The 4,731-nt window shown below is 42.7% G+C and overlaps 1 pseudogene; it reads right to left on the reverse strand.

Annotated features, from left to right (window-relative positions):
• Positions 1-681: 681 nt before the first annotated feature.
• On the reverse strand, positions 682-2,095 carry LOC101588078 (annotated as a pseudogene).
• Between the last annotated feature and the right edge of the window lie 2,636 nt (positions 2,096-4,731).

The raw sequence follows: 4,731 nt of genomic DNA on the forward strand, positions 1-4,731 counted from the left end.
GAGAGAGAGAGAGAGAGAGAGAGAGAGAGAGAGAGAGAGAGAGAGAGAGACTGGAGTGAAAAAATCCATCTTTACCAGTGTTAAGGATAACATTATATTTGCATCTTCATCTACCATTTTTTTTGCATATCTGTTCTTAATCCTAGAATTAGAGAATGATGTGATCAAATTAGGTTTCTCTAATTTTTAATACTACTTTTAATATTGAATTAAAAGTAGTGAATGCAGCATGTCAATGTTTAATCTGTAAATTTTCTTCTGCTCAGCCTTCTCACCAGTTTCTTCTGCTACTTCTGATACCCTCATCTAGTTTTTACCTTCATGATACTGTCAAAGGAAGAATTCCTTAGTTTGCCAAACTAGCCACAGAATTGTAATTAACAAATTCTTATTTACCATGATCTTTAAGTCACTTATCAGCAAAGAATACTTATATCCTTTTTTTTTTTCAGGTGGCAAAATCAGGCTTTAATTAAAAAAAACAATTGAATTGGGTTTTGGTTAAGGGCACAAGCAAGAAGGGGTATCCCAGGCAGTAATGTCCCCCAAAAGCTGGGCTGAGGGCTAAGCTGAGCCTCAGATAATTCTCTTGCTTCCAATGCTCCCTTGTACAGCTGTTTCCCCGTGGGATCTTGGCAGCTGCAGGAGATGTGTGGGCTGGGAGAGGCTGCAGTGGCCCACTCACTTGGACAGGACCTCAGAGGCCTTAGACACCAGTTTCCCATCACAGGTTTCAATCTTCTTCACCACCACAGCACACTTGGTGTAGGTGAAGCCAGGGCTTTGGAGGCTCCCAAAGCCAGGGCTTGTGAGGCCCCCATAGGGTGAGTTCACCATTCCTGAACAGCCAGTGGTGGTCTTTATGTGGATACTCAAGTTCTACATCTCAGCCTCCAGCCTGTTCTCCTCTCCCTGTAGCAGCTTGAATTAGGTGGTTATCTTGATGTCCAAGACCAGCTTAACATTCATGAGCTCCTGGTACTCGCATAGCTGCCAGGCCATGTCCTGCTTGGCCTTCTGCAGGGCAGCCTCCAGCTGAGTCAACTTGGTGTTGGCATCCTTAATGGCCAGCTCCCCACACTACTCAGCATCAGCGATGGTAGCTTCCAGCAATGCTTTCTGGCCTTTGGGGGCCTCAATCTCCACTTGCAGGCAGCTGATGCTGAGGTTCTTCTGAGAGATCTTGGACTTCATGCAGCGGAGGTCATCCCCATGCTTCCCAGCCAGAGTTTGCAACACTTCATACTTGATCTGGTACATACTCTTGGCTTTGGCCCAGCTGTGGTTGGCAATCTCCTCATACTGGGCCTTGACCTTGGAGATGATGCCATCCAGGTCCAGGGAGAGCTGTTGTCCATGGACAGCACCACAGATGTGTCTGAGATCTAAAGCTGCAGCTCATGTATCTCCTCTTCATACAGCTGCCTGAGGAAGTTGATCTCATCAGTCAGCCCTTCCAGGCATGACTCGAGCTCCATCTTGTTCACATAAGCTTCATCCACATCTTTCTTGATAAGGATAAATTCATTCTCCATCTCTGTACACTTGTTGATCTCATCTTCATATTTATCCTTGAAGCCTTCCACCAGCCCCCGCATGTTGCCAAGCTCTACCTCCAGCTTCATTTTCTCCTGACCCAGTGAGTCCAGCTGCTACAGGAGGTTGTTGATTTAGCTTTCAAACATGTTGTCCATGCTACTCTAGGATGTCTTCTCCTGCTGCAGGAGGCTCCACTTGGTCTCCAGCATCTTATTCTGCTGCTCCAGAAACTGAGCCTTGTTGATGAAGGAGGTGAACTTGTTGAGATTCTTGATCTTCTCCTCTTGAATATGCACAGCCTAGATGTTGGTGTCCATCTCCAGGTTCAGGGGGTTCAGCAGGCTCAGGTTCACCTGGACAGCCATGATTCTCCCCACACCACCAGCCCCACCATAGCCACCTAGACCCAGGCCACCCGGAAGATGCTGCTGCTGCTCATTAGGGAGAAGATGGAGGACCTGATATGGGAAGCAGGCCCACTGGTGGAGAAGCCGCTGAAGGTCTGGGGGCCAGAGGTGGACACCTTGTAGGACTTCTGGGTCACCCTTATGGACATGGTGGAGGCTGGAGTGGAAGCAGGTGAATTGAAAATGGATACTCGAGAAGGAGCCTGACAGCCACTTCTTGATGGTCTACTTATATTCTTTGATGACATGACAAACATTTCTTTAACAAACTATGAAAATTATGCTGTGTCATTTTAGGCATATTCTTGACAGCCAAGTGAAATAAAAGATTGGGGGGGCAGGGAGAAGGCTCAGTAGAATAAGCACTTCCTGGGCAAGCACAAGGGCCTGAGTTCAATCCCTTGTTTAAAAAAAAGGAAAAAAAAAAAAGGATTGCTTTTTTCATTTGGTCTTGGAAACTTGAGTACCTTCTTTATCAAATTTGAGGGTCCGATTAGCAGCTTTATCTGTTTTATTACAGGTGGGAGATGGCTTACAACTAACCCCAGGATCTAAAAGGGCCTCACAAAATAAGGGTATTTAAAACCCTTTCTATACCCACCAACTCCAGCCAGAAGCCAGGTCCTGTGCCCTCCAGGAACTTCCGGCCTCCATCCAGTGGTCAGGCATGGTGTGGAACCCTGCAGTGGAATTCCAGGCAGAGTGGCTAGGAGTGAGATCTAGCCAGCTAATCCAGGAGCAGAACAGTGGGGCATAGTGGGTTCACCTCACCTGGCTGCAGCTGGAAAGAGCCAAGGACAGCAGCCAGACCCAAGCCAGGCCCAGCTGTATGAGTTTAAACCTGGTAGATCCCGACATGGTAAGCTGAGAGATACAATTAGACCCAGAACACTCTCTCTCTCTCTCTCTCTCTCTCTCTCTCTCTCTCTCTCTCTCTGTCTTTCTCTCTTTCTCTGTCTTCCTCCCTCCCTCCCCCTCTCTTGGGGGACAACAGGTAGTCAGGGTGAAAGTCTGCATGGAAATCTCCAGGAACATCAAGGGGAGGTGATCAGACTGATCTCAGGGGAGCTAATTTGAATACAAATTACCAATTTTATATCTGCTTAGCTATACAGTCTTGATGCTGGCCTTTAGTATCTAAAATACAAACCCATTAAATGCAAAAGTCTGTCATGTGCTAAATCTCACTATCCATTATTAGTGATGCTAATTGTAGTACTGGAAATACAAAACTGCAACTACCTTAACCACATAATCTCCCTTGGGTACGAGCTAAGGTAACTACTACACCAAGGCTCTGCACCAAAGATCAGAGGACACTGCTATACAAAATGACAGAGAGAAGGAAAAAAAAATGCAGTCTCAGGACCTGAGCCCACCCAGAAAAAATGCAAGTAACACTAGCATTGAAGAAATTGGTAGAATAAGCTCTTGCTTGGCAAGTACAAGGACCTGAGTTCAATACCTGGCTCCACAAAAAAAAAAAAAAAAAAAGGAAGCCAAATACCTGAAATCTCTGAAATAAAGGCACAACAGCAGAAAGGTATATAGGATATCAAGTCAGAAATAATTAATGAAGTAAAAAAAAAGAAATTATAACTGTAATGAAAGAATTACTAAGTGCTTCTAAAGTAGATAGTGATAAAAAAATAGAGGAAAGTACAAAAAAGATGGAATCTTTGAATGAGCAACATAGGAAAGAAATAGAATGCATGAAGCAGTTTCAAAGAGATATACAGGAAATTAAAACCTCAATCACAAGCTGGAAAAATCATTTGAATGAAAGTGAAGATAGAGTTTCAGGTCATGAAGACATCATTACAACTAGTGAAAAGGTAAGGAAAACATCTCTCAAAAACAACCAGGAAGCAGGAGAAAATAATTCAACATCTATAAGATGATTCAAAAATGAACAACATAAGATAAATAGGCATCAGTGAGAAAGAAGTAGTCAATACAAAAGATATAAAAAGGATATAGGCAGAAGTAATAGCAGAACCTTCCCAAATATGGGGAAACAATCTGATATTCAGGTAACTGAAGCTTATAGAACTCCAAGTAACATCAACCCAATTAAAAGCACACTCAGACATTTAATAATCAAGATCCCAAAAATCCACCAGAAGAACAATGTACTAAAAACCACTAGGGAAAAAGAAACAGATCACATTTAAAGGAAAATCCATCAGAATAATGGAAGATTTCTCTTCACAAGCCAACAAGTCAAGAAAAGCATGGAGCAAAGTACTTCAAGTCTTCCAAGAAAACAAATTCCAGCCCAGACTGCTATACCCTGAAAAACTCTCTTTCAGTTTTGATAAAGTAAAATACTTCCATGACAAAGAATGAAAGAGGTTCACGACGACAAAGCCAACCCTACACAGACTACTAAAAGATATTCTGAATAAGGACCAGAATGACCACAACTCCATGAAGGAGAACAGAAAGAACACACCAAATAGGGCAAAGAATTAAACACAGGAGAAAAAAGGGTATACAACAGCAGGTAAATAACATGTAAATTATAAGACAATACATCTCAATTATAACCATCAGTGTAAATGGACTCAATTCATCAACTCACCAATTAAAAGAAATAGACTGGCACAGTGGATTAGGAAGCAAAATCCAACAATATGCTGTACACAAGAAACAAGCTTAACCCATAAAAAAATTAATAGGCTGAGAGTTAAAGGACAGAAAATAATACTACATGCCACAGCAACTCAGAAAAAACAGGGGTAGCAATCTTGTTCACAGATAGTCTGAACTTCAAACCAAGAAT

The sequence above is a fragment of the Octodon degus genome, unplaced genomic scaffold, assembly GCF_000260255.1.
Source record: "Octodon degus isolate 3935 unplaced genomic scaffold, OctDeg1.0 scaffold00045, whole genome shotgun sequence".
NCBI lineage: Eukaryota > Metazoa > Chordata > Mammalia > Rodentia > Octodontidae > Octodon > Octodon degus.